The sequence below is a fragment of the Heptranchias perlo genome, chromosome 10 (assembly GCF_035084215.1).
Source record: "Heptranchias perlo isolate sHepPer1 chromosome 10, sHepPer1.hap1, whole genome shotgun sequence".
In the NCBI taxonomy this organism is placed as follows: Eukaryota; Metazoa; Chordata; class Chondrichthyes; order Hexanchiformes; family Hexanchidae; genus Heptranchias; species Heptranchias perlo.
This window is the reverse complement of record NC_090334.1, coordinates 48305598-48318272: the sequence shown is the minus strand read 5'-3', so window position 1 is coordinate 48318272 and position 12675 is coordinate 48305598. Positions and strand designations below refer to the sequence as shown.

The window sequence follows — 12675 nt, the reverse complement described above, 5'->3', positions numbered from 1 at the left end:
GGAGAGGGTCGCTTACCCAAATGCAAACCTGGAGTTTGCGAGAAGAGTAAGGAAACTGTGTTGGGGCAGAGAAGAAATAACACCAAATATGGAAGGACACAGCAAGGATGAGCGAAGGACCAAGGCAAGACTCCAAGTGCAAAATTTAAATTTTTTTCCCCCTAACTGAAGGATGTGGGAGAAGAATGTTATTTTTGATCATCAATGCAGCAGTTTTTCTTACATTTGAGTCATAATATGAAAAGGTCTGTGAGAAAGATGATAGCCATTAAGTACATTTGCTGTGAAATGTTTACATCCAAAAAAGCTAGGTATAATAGATGGCTGGGGGGTGGGGGGTGGGGGGGGAAGAGAGAAAGAGAAACATGCAAAAATTGTGATCAATAGGATGAAGGAAAGAGTTTATGGCCTTCAAGAGGAGAGTACAGGAATTCATGGGCAAATAAATCCAAGGGGAATTATCAAGGATGTGGGAATAAGTATTGGAGTCACATGTCAGCAATGTGGTGGGCTGGTATGAACATACAGGGCGAGTAATCAGGGAACTGATATAACCAAATACAAGGCCAACAAGTTAAGGAGGTAAATACTGAGAGGCACACAAAGAGGATAGGAGTATTGGATGGAGCAAGATGGAAAAAAGTAAAAGGAGAGGAAAAGCAGCCAGAGAACTTATCCACAATTTAAAATAACGGATAGATGCCGGGCATTGAGACATATCGCAGAAGTTAGCCAAGTGACCGGAAAAAAGAGAAGATAGTTGGGGTAAAGAGGCAGTTTGGACATGGAAATTTTAGTTATAAGGGATTTGTGGTTACAAGATGATTAGCCAAGATTGTCATAACGACAGCACCTACAAGATGGTGAATTGGTTACCTGGAGCCAGAGCAGCTGGAAAGCCACCCAATAGCAACCAAAAAAAAGCCAGGAGTGGTAATCTATATAAGGGACAATGATTTAAGAAGAAACCACATACAGGTTCCATTAACCATGCATGTAAGGACTACCTTGAAATGGAATGCCATTTTCATAAGTAGCATGGACAGCTTTCAGGATAAAACTAGGAGACAAGCTGCATCTAAATAGAACACAAACTATGAGACTTGCAAGGAACATTGAGGCACAAAGGAAGAAGGAGCGAGGAGAAAGTGGATCCCAAATATGACCGACTGAAATATAACTGCCACGGGTAACAAAATGGCAAAACATGCTCAATGGGGTGAATAGCTTATTCCTATGGTCATATATTAAATTTCAACTGCCATCATCCTGACTATTTGTCCAATTCATTTTATAATTCTTGAACTGACTCCTCAGATTCAACTACTTCTCCTAGCTTGTCATCACATGTGAATTTGAGTTTCTGAATCCAAGTTATTAATTTAAATTAAAAAACAAAACTTTCTTCTCCCACCCACCACACAATTATCACTCACCCAGCATGGATCGAATGTTTTCTACGCTTTAACCATTTTTTAAAATCCCGTCCCAGATTTTACTTTGATTCCCCCATGGCTTTATGCTTAAGTAGCAGCCTTTTGTCCAGAACTATGTCAAACGATTTTTGAAATTCTATGTATACCACAACATTGGATTAGTCACAGTCCACTTAGAATGTCACTTCCTCAAAAAAGGTTAGTAGCTTGCCTTTCCCCATCGACATTGAATGTTTACTGGATCATCACACAGGTAATCTTCAAGTTTACTCTTCGATAATCAGTTCTATTATTTTAACCCATATTGATATGGGGCTGATGGGTCTGGCGTTTCTTGGGTAGGTTTTGTCATCCCATTTGAAAAATGGGCAGTTTCCAATCGAGCATAACCTTCCCAGTGTTCAGCTCCCTCATGACAACCATTAACACTTCAGAAATCTTGTCCCTTGTGTTTCTTAGTATCCTAGAACAAACAGAATCCATCTTTGGGGATTTATTTATTTTGAACCCTTTTCGCCTATAGGGCGTTCCTAATACATGTCACAGGTCACTTGACGCGACATGTTGGAGTACAAGCGTGTTTATTGAGTACAGGGAGCTTCCCAATGTGACCATTGCTTTTTCCATTAAATTCTAAAACTACCGCGTGTTGGACGGTTGCAGCAGATTGTAGTTGGATATTGTGGATGTAATTTCCGCTCACTCGTCCTGCAGTGTCGTTCAGTCTTTAATACACAAAATTATTCTTTTTTAAAAAAACAGGGTAACACTTGAATTATTTCCGTCGCTTTTGGAATAAAGGTAATTCTGAGACACCGTCTGACAAACTGCAGCCGTGTCGAGTTTGAGAGCCCCCGTGTCCTTCCCACCACGGACATCTCACTTCAGGTCAAACTCACCAATTCACGATCACGATACACTCAGAACAGCCGGAGAATGGGGATCGTCGGGAAAGAGATCACTGCAATAAAGTTTAAACCTGAAGCACCTGACAAAAGGTCGTAGTTTCTAACATAAAAATACAACGATCCAGGAAAACAACTGACTTTGGCTCCTCAACTCTGCTCCAATAACGAGATGCATCGTGTCCTTAAATGGCCTACCAAAGCGCGGTATCAAGTGGCACATTTACTGTTCGCAAAATAATTCACAATTCACCACAGACCCGTCACCGATAAGTGGGGATGTGCGTGTGTGGCGGGGAGGAGAGGTTTGGCGATGGGGGAGCTCTGAAAGTTATTTTTTAAAGTCTGCCGGCTAAAAAGGACGAGTCGCATCTGCTCGCAGTGCCAGGGGCTTTAAACAGCATTCAATCAGCTGAAAGGACATGAATAAACAAACGTCATTTCGAAACGATAACCTGTCAAAGTTAGTGCAACTTAACATTAATGAGGGGTTACGCATTTAACGCGTGCAATCCAACATGGCCGCCGGAAGTTATCGGGTGACACCATTAGGAACAGCCTGCAGAGGGCGCCACCCCACTCTATCTGGATTATGGAGAATTATAATGGGCGCGATGCACATCTTCACCGGTGAATGCCTGGAGGAAGAAGTCATTTAGTATATTAACTACCTTATGCTCAGTCTCAATTTCTACCCCACCAACATCCTTTAGGGCTCTCAACTCTTCTGTGACTGCCGTCTTTTCGCAGTAGTGCAAAAAGACTGAACCGCTATGTTTTGCCTAGATGTGGAGATGCCGGTGATGGACTCGTTCACCTGAGGAAGGAGGTAGCCTCCGAAAGCTTGTGAATTTAAAATAAAATTGCTGGACTATAACTTGGTGTTGTAAAATTGTTTACAAATGTTTTGCCTATGCAGCACATACTCATTTCCAGGTCTCTCTGCTCCCCTTTGAACACCCTTTAACTTTACTATTCCATCCACACAGCAAACACTTCCATATTGTCCTTGAGTCTGTCCTTTTCTATACCACCTTTTCCATACTCAAGATGATAACTGGAATCAATATAGCTACTTTAACAAAGAAACATCCCACTGCACTTCACAAATAGGTAGGAGAAAAATGGACACTGAGCCAGAATATGGAAAGATTAGCAGGGTGACCAAAAGATTGGTCAAAGAGATAGATCTTTAAGAGGTTTTTTTTTTAATACTGGAGAGTGAGTTAAAAAAGTCATAATAAGAATAAAACCGGATGGACCACCCAGTATTGGACCACTAGGCACCGGACACGACAACAGCAAACCAAGCATAGTCAACCCTGCAAAGTCCTCCTCACTAACATCTGGTGAGTTGTGCCAAAATTGGAAAAGCTGTCCCACAGACCAGTCAAGCAACAGCCTGACAAAGCCATATTCACAGAATCATACCTTTCAGCCAATGTCCCAGACTCTTCCATCACCATCCCTGGGTATGTCCTGTCCCACCGGCAGGACAGACCCATCAGAGATGGCGATACAGTGATATACAGTCAGGAGGGAGTGGCCCTGGGAGTCCTCAACATTGACTCTGGACCTCATGAAATCTCATGGCATCAGGTCAAACATGGGCAAGGAAACCTCCTGCTGATCACCACCTACCGTCCTCCTTCAGCTGATGAATCAGTCCTCCTCCATGTTGAGCACCACTTGGAGGAAGCACTGAGGGTAGCAAGGGCACAAAATGTACTCTGGGTGGGGGACTTCAATGGTCCATCACCAAGAGTGGCTCGGTAGCACCACTACTGACCGAGCTGGCCGAGTCCTGAAGGACATAGCTGCCAGACTGGGCCTGCGGCAGGTGGTGAGCGAACCAACACGAGGGAAAAACTTACTTGACCTCGACCTCACCAATCTACCGGTCACAAATGCATCTTTCCATGACAGTCTTGGTCGGAGTGACCACCGCACAGTCCTCGTGGAGATGAAGTTCCGTCTTCGCACTGAGGACACCATCTAACGTGTTGTGTGGCACTACGACCGTGCTAAATGGGATAGATTCAGAACAGATCAAGCAGCTCAAAACTGGGCATCCATGAGGCGCTGTGAGCCATCAGCAGCAGCAGAATTGTACTCCAGCACAATCTGTAACCTCATGGCCTGGTATATTCCTCATTCTGCCATTACCAACAAGCCAGGGGATCAACCCTGGCTCAATGAGGAGTGTAGAAGAGCATGCCAGGAGCAGCACCAGGCGTACCGAAAAATGAGGTGCCAACCTGGTGAAGCTACAACTCAGGACTACATGCATGCTAACAGCGGAAGCAACATGCTATAGACAGAGCTAAGCGATTCCACAACCAACGGATCAGATCAAAGCTCTGCAGTCCTGCCACATCCAGTCGTGAATGGTGGTGGACAATTATACAACTAACGGGAGGAGGAGGCTCTGCAAACATCCCCATCCTCAATGATGGCGGAGTCCAGCACGTGAGTGCAAAAGACAAGGCTGAAGCGTTTGCAACCATGTTCAGCCAGAAGTGCCGAGTGGATGATCCATCTCTGCCTCCTCCCGATATCCCCACCATCACAAAAGCCAGTCTTCAGTCAATTCGATTCACTCCACGTGATATCAAGAAACGGCTGAGTGCACTGGATACAGCAAAGGCTATGGGCCCCGACAACATCCCGGCTGTAGTGCTGAAGACTTGTGCTCCAGAACTAGCTGCGCCTCTAGCCAAGCTGTTCCAGTACAGATACAACACTGGCATCTACCCGACAATGTGGAAAATTGCCCAGGCATGTCCTGTCCACAAAAAGCAGGACAAATCCAATCCGGCCAATTACCGCCCCATCAATCTACTCTCAATCATCAGCAAAGTGATGGAAGGTGTCATCGACAGTGCTATCAAGCGGCACTTACTCACCAATAACCTGCTCACCGATGCTCAGTTTGGGTTCCGCCAGGACCACTCGGCTCCAGACCTCATTACAGCCTTGGTTCAAACATGGACAAAAGAGCTGAATTTCAGAGGTGAGGTGGGAGTAACTGCTCTTCAAATCAAGGCAGCATTTGACCGAGTGTGGCACCAAGGAGCCCTAATAAAATTGAAGTCAATGGGAATCAGGGGGAAAAATCTCCAGTGGCTGGAGTCATACCTAGCACAAAGGAAGATGGTAGTGGTTGTTGGAGGCCAATCATCTCAGCCCCAGGGCATTGCTGCAAGAGTTCCTCAGGGCAGTGTCCTAGGCCCAACCATCTTCAGCTGCTTCATCAATGACCTTCCCTCCATCATAAGCTCAGAAATGGGGATGCTCGCTGATGATTGCAGAGTGTTCAGTTCCAATCGCAACCCCTCAAATAATGAAGCAGTCCGAGCCCGCATGCAGCAAGACCTGGACAACATCCAGGCTTGGGCTCATAAGTGGCAAGTAACATTCGTGCCAGATAAGTGCCAGGCAATGACCATCTCCAACAAGAGAGTCTAACCAGCTCCCCTTGACATTCAACGGCATTACCATCGCCGAATCCCCCACCATCAACATCCTGAGGGTCACCATTGACTAGAAACTTAACTGGACCAGCCATATAAATACTGAGGCTACAAGAGCAGGTCAGAGGCTGGGTATTCTGCAGCGAGTGACTCACCTCCTGACTCCCCATAGCCTTTCCACCATCTACAAGGCACAAGTCAGAAGTGTAATGGAATACTCTCCACTTGCTTGGATGAGTGCAGCTCCAACAACACTCAAGAAGCTCGACACCATCCAGGACAAAGCAGCCAGCTTGATTGGCACCCCATCCACCACCCTGAACATTCACTCCCTTCACCACCAATGCACGGTGGCTGCAGTGTGTACCATCCACAGGATGCACTGCAGCAACTCGCCAAGGCTCCTTCGACAGCACCTCCCAAACCCGCGACCTCTACCACCTAGAAGGACAAGAGCAGCAGGCACATGGGAACACCACCTGCACGTTCCCCTCCAAGTCACACACCATCCCGACTTGGAAATATATCGCCGTTCCTTCATTATCGCTGGGTCAAAATCCTGGAACTCCCTTCCTAACAGCACTGTGGGAGAACTGTAACCACACAGAATGCATCGGTTCAAGAAGGCGGCTCACCACCACCTTCTCAAGGGCAATTAGGGATGGGCAATAAATGCCAGCCTCGCCAGCGACGCCCACATCCCATGAACGAATAAAAAAAAAGATGGAGAGGTTTAGGGAAGTAAAAGGCCCAATGCAGCTGCAGCCTCTGCCATCATTGGTGGACAAAAGACAGGGAATGCACTGAAGGGCTGAGTTGGAGAATGAAGAGGAACGATTTGCATTTAAATAGTGCCTTTAACACATAAAAACCAGGGCACTTCACAGAGCCATAAAGGGAAAAATAGACTCTAAGCCAAAGGAGATATTAGGAGGGGGAAACCAAAAGCTTGGTCAAAGAGGAGGGTTTTGAAGGAGGAGAGGGAGGTGGAAAGGTTTAAGAAGGGAATTCCAGAACATAGGGCTAGGCAGCTGAAAGCAAGGCTGCCAATGGTGGGAACAAAGGGATATGCAAGAGGCCAGATTGAGAAACAGAGATTTCAGAAGCACGATGTAGCACCGGAGGAGGTTACAGAGATAGAGAACGGCAAGGCCATGAGGATTTAAACACAAAGATGAAAATTTTAAATTTGAGGAATTAGAAGAGCAGGAACTGATGTAGGTCAGCCAAGATAGGGATGATGGGCAAGGGGGAATTGGTGCTGGATAGGATACTGGCAGCAGAGTTTTGGATGAGCTGAAGCTTAGAGGGTGAAGGATGTGATGCTAACCAGAATAGCATTGAAACAGTTAAGTCAGAGGTGACAAAGGCATGGATGAGGGTTTCAGTGAAAGATGAGCTGAGGTGGGGCAGAGGGTTTCAGTGAAAGATGGGTTGAGGTGGGGCGGAGGGTTTCAGTGAAAGATGGGCTGAGGTGGGGCAGAGGTGGTCAATGTGAAGATGGAAGTAGGCGATTTTAGTGATGAAGGGGTTACGTGATCGGAAATTCAGCTCAGGATTAAATAGGATACTGTGCAATCTGGTTCAGTCTTAGACAGCAGCCAGAGGAGGAGTGAAGTCGGTGGCAAGAGTATAGAGTTTGTGGCAGATGGCAAAGGCGATGGCTTTGGTCTTCCCAATGTTTAGCTGGAGAAAAATGCAGCTCATCCAAGATTGGACATCGGACAAGTTGTCTGACAGCACAGAGTTAGTGGAGGGATTGAGAGGGGTTGTGGAGAGAGGGGTAATATCATCAGCATGCATGTAGAAGCTGACCCCATGTCTGCAGACATTCTCACCAAGAGGCAACATGAAGATGAAGAGCAGGGGGCCAAGGATGGATCTTTGGGGAGACTCCCCAGGTGATGGTACAGAGGTGAGAAGAGAAGCCAATGATAGAGATGCTTTAGCTATGATCGGATAGGTAAAAGTAGAACCACATCTGGCAGTCCCACCGAGCTGGACAAAAGAGATATGTTGGAGGAGATGGTGTGGCCAACCATGTCAAAAGGCTACAGAGAGACTGAGGAGAGATAATACACCAGCGCCACAGTAACAGATAAGGTTGTTCGTGAGGTTCCTACATCTATCTGACTTTTTTTTAAATTAAAGGGGACTGGGTAGTACACTGGCCAAACATGGGTTCAAATCCAGCAAGACTGATCTGATGAAATTATTCTCTCTCAAATAGTTACAAGGACATCACTGAGAGGGTGCACAACATTTTGAGGGGGGGGAATGAAGGGGAACAGCCAGAAGTCATGGTCCATGTGGGAACCAATGACGTAGGAAGGAAAAGGAGTGAGGTCCTGCAGTCAGAGTTTCAGAAGCCATAGAGGAAGTTAAAAAGCAGGACCTCAAAAGATATTAATCTCCGGATTACTCCCAGCGCCACGCGCTAGTGAGTATAGGAATAGTAGGGTAAGACAGGTTAATGCGTGGCTGGAGGAATGGTGCAGGAGGGGGGCTTCAGATTCGTGGGGCATTGGGACCAGTTCTAAGGCTGGAGGGATCTGTTCAAGATGGTCGGGTTGCACATCAACAGAGCTGGGACCAATGTCCTCGCCGGGAGGTTAATTACTGCTGTGGGGGAGGTTTTAAACTAATTTGGCAGGGGGATGAGCACCAGGATGGAACATTAGACAGGAGAAACAAGGTGCACAGAGGATTGGAACGGACAAATAGATCTAGAGTAAAGACTAGTTCAGGAATAGGAGGGATCAGACACGTGGCAAATGCAAAGCCATCTAAGATGACTTTAGAGTGCATGTGCGCAAATGCACACAACATGGTAAATAAGGTTGGTGAGCTGCAGGCTCAAGTTGCCACATGGGACTATGATATAGTGGCAATAACTGGCTCAAAGGTGGGTACTTAATATTCTTGGCTACAAGGTATTCAGGAAAGATAGGGAAGGAAAGAAAGGATGGGGGGGTGGAAGTATTGATCTAAAAAACTATCGTAGCATTGGAAAAGAATTATGTAGTTGAGGGGTCAAAAACAGAATCGATTTGGTTAGGATATACAATATAGAGAAGCTATTACGCTATTGGGTGTATTCTTTCGGCCACCAAATAGTGGGAAGGAGATAGAGGAGCAAATCTGCAGGTAAATTACAGAAAGATGCAAAAACTATATAGAGTAGTAATAATGGGGGATGTCAATTATCCTAATATAGACTGGGACAATAACAGTGTAAAGGGCAAAGAGGGGGAGGAATTCCAGAAATGTGTACAAGAGAATTTTCTTGAACAGTGTGTTTTGAGCCCAATGAGGACCTAGTTCTGGGGAATGAAGTGGGGCAAGTGAAACATGTTTCAGTGGGGGAGCATTTGGGGTACAGTGATCATAATATCATTCGGTTTATAAAAATAGTTATGAAAAGGGACAAGGAGCAATCAAATGTGAAAATACTTAACTGGAGGAGGGCTAATTTCAGTGAGTTAAAAAGAGATCTTGCCCAGGTGGATTGGAATCAAAAATTGGTTGGCAAAACAGTAATTGACAATGGGAGACCATCAAGGAGGAGATGGTTCAGGTACAGAGTAGACACATTCCAACGATGGGGAAAGGAAGGGCATCCAAAGCTACAGCTCCCTGGATGACTAAAGATACAGAGATTAAAATAAAACAGAAAAGGCAGGCTTATGACAAATGTAAGGTTCATAATACAGTAGAGAACCAGGCTGAATACAGGAAGTACAGAGGAGATTTAAAAAAAGGAAATAAGAGGGGCAAGAGAGTATGAGAATAGATTAGCAGCTAACATAAAAGGGAGCCCAAAAGTCTTTTATAAATATATAAATAGTAAAAGGGTAGTCAAAGGAAGGGTGGGACTGATTAGGGACAAAAAAAAAGATCTTCTTGTGGAGGCAGATGTTATGGCTGAGGTAGTAAATTAATACTTCGCATCGGTCTTCACTAGAGAACAGGATGCTGTCATTGTAGCAGTAAAGGAGGAGGTAGTAGCGATATTGGATAGGATAAAAATAGATAAAAAGGAGATACTTAAAATATTGGCAGTACTCAAAGTAGAAAAGTCATCCAGTCCAGATAGGATGCATCCTAGGTCACTGAGGGAAGTAAAAGTGGAAATTGCGGAGGCTCTGGCCACAATCTTCCAATCCTCCTTAGATATGAGGGCGGTGCCAGAGGACTGGAGGATTGCAAATGTTACATCACTGTTCAAAAAAGGAGAGAGAGTGATAAACCCGGCAATTACAGACCAGTCAGCCTAATGTGGTGTTGGGGAAATTTTTTAGAGACAATAATCCAAGACAAAATTAATTGGCACTTGTAACAGTATGGGCTAATAAATGAAAGTCAGCACGGACTTGTTAAAGGAAAATTGTGTTTGACTAACTCATTGATGAAGTAACGGAGAGGATTGATGAGGGTAGTGCAGTTGATGTTGTGTATGTGAACTTTCAAAAGGCATTTGATAAAGTACCACATAATAGACTTGTAAGCAAAATTAAAACCCAGGGGTTTAAAAAGGACAGTGGCAGCATGGATACAAAATTGGCTAAAGGACAGAAGGCAGACAATAGTGGTGGACGGTTGTTTTTCAGACTGGAGGGAAGTACACAGAGATGTTCCCCAGTGGTCAATATTAGGACCACTGCTCTTTTTAATATATATTAATGACCTGGACTTGGGTATAGAAGGTATAATTTCAAAGTCTGCAGATGACAAAAAACTCAGAAATGTAATGAACAATGTGGAGGATAGTTACAGACTTCAGGAGGACATAGACAGACTAGTGAAATGGGCAGACGATATTTAACGCAGGGAAGTGTGAAGTCGTACATTTTGGTGGGAAGAATGCAGAGAGGCAATATAAACTAAATGGTACAATTTTAAAGGGAGTGCAGGAACAGAAAGATCCGGGGGTGTAGGTACACAAATCTTTGAAGGTGGCAGGACAAGTTGAGACGGCAAACTAACTCGAAGACCTCGGGATATTTGCGTGGGAAATGGAAAATGGAAAATGCCACACTGCCACCATAGGGGAGGAAAGGGTTGAGACACTGTTAGCACAGAGCAGATGAAGCTTTGCTTTACATCTAACCATGTTATACCTAATCTAGAAATGTTTGGTGCTGACGTATGACGCTAGGTCTCAGAAATGGAAAGCATTTAATTTTCCAGCATTAACATTTTTCACCCTGATATGCACAAAAATTCACACACGCAAAAAAAGAAAACTTGCATTTATAGTGTCTTTCATGCCCTCAGGATGTTCCAAAGTGCTTCACAGCCAATTAACTACTTTCAATGGTAGTCACTATTGCAATGTAGAGAAAAGTGGCAACCAATTTGTACACAGTAAGTTCCCACAAATAGCAATAAGATACATGACCACATTATCTGTTTTAGTTAAGCTGTTTGAGTGTTAAATGCTGGCCAGGATACCAGGAGAACTCCTATGCTATAGGATCTTTTTACTTGAGAGGGCAGACGAAGCCTCAGTTTAAAGCCTCAACCAAAAGACGCCACCTCAGGCATGCAGCACTCCCTCAATACTGCACGCAAGTCTTAGCTTTAGTGCTGGAAGTATATTTACCAGATTTAGAAGTTGTCTGCAAAAAGTTTCTTTGACAAACCCAACTGTAAGAGCACTTCCATCTGCATCACAAGGAGGACTTTTCATCCATTGTGGAATGGCAGCAAACTCTTCAAGGTCCATCATCCTCTACTCTATGATAGAATATCATATGATGTCTTCAACTTCAAAGCTTTCTTTCCTGGCTTTGGGGGAGGGAAACTCTTCCAGTAAACATACAAAGACAGAACACGCATTTATGTACTGTCTTTCACATCCTAAAGACATTCCAAGGTGCTTCGCAGCCAAGTGATTACTTTCAAACTGTAGTTACTGTTGTTTTGAAAACCTATGCAAATGCACAACTGAATCAGTTATAAACCTATCTGTAGCCGAGCAACAGATGTGACAAGTTTAATCTGAATTTTTTTTTTAAATCAATGGAAATTTCCAAGTCCACCAAAAGTAAAACTTAAGTTTCATCAAATAATCTTTGATATGCAGCAATTCATCGTTAGTAATTAGGAAACTTAGGTAGCAGCTCCTTGAAAAAGAGTAGGGGTGGGGAGAAGAAATCATGCGGCAAGTGCAATGAGAACAGACATCTTCAAAAGGATTACTTCCTGCACTTTTTCACTCCACCCCTTCCATTCAAAAATTCAAAAAAATGTGGCTGATCATTAGAATATTTGGCTCCATGACTCAAAATTATATTTTTACATTTGCCACTGTCGGTTGTACAGGGCAAAAAACACTTTATTCCACTTCAATTCTGTACACCTGGTCAAAAGTGTTGCACAGCTGTTGCAAAGCAACTGAATGCAGCAAATTTGCAACAATTAGAGGGAGGATGAAAGAGTTGTATCTTTATATCAGCTGTGACCAACAAATGGCTCGTGAGCCACATGGGGCTCTTCCTTGCTTATGGCTTTTTGACCTTTGAATATGAGGGGCAGTAGAGCGGCTCTAATTGGATAGTCATAGCAGTCATGCTTGCTGGATTCAGTCAACATGAAGAATGTTTTCAGGGAAATTGGCATATAGCAGGATGCACAACAGCATTTTATAAATGGGACTGGAGTGAGACCAGGACTTTAAAAGTGTATGTGGGACTGGGACTTCATAATTGGACTAACTTCTTCTAAAGAGTGGGAATAGCACAGAGCATGATTAATGGGCAATGGTGCCAAGAGCCATGTCAAGAGAGCAGAAGCAAACAAAATGGTGAGTGAAATTTGGTGCTTTTCCTATCGATTAAGGTCACGATGATTTTAACT

The 12675-nt window shown here is 44.3% G+C and overlaps 1 protein-coding gene across 3 annotated transcripts in view; it reads right to left on the bottom strand.

Moving 5' to 3' along the window:
• The window catches only part of sos2 (son of sevenless homolog 2 (Drosophila)), a 98541-nt gene that overhangs the window by 72388 nt on the left and 13478 nt on the right, over positions 1-12675 (bottom strand). The window contains exon 1 of one of the 3 annotated variants that reach the window (XM_067991654.1): positions 2336-2836. The exons of the other annotated variants lie outside the window; for them this stretch is intronic. The gene's annotated coding sequence lies outside the window, so the exon portion shown is untranslated. Of the gene's footprint in view, positions 1-2335; positions 2837-12675 lie in introns of those variants that run through there. 3 annotated transcript variants of the gene reach the window in all.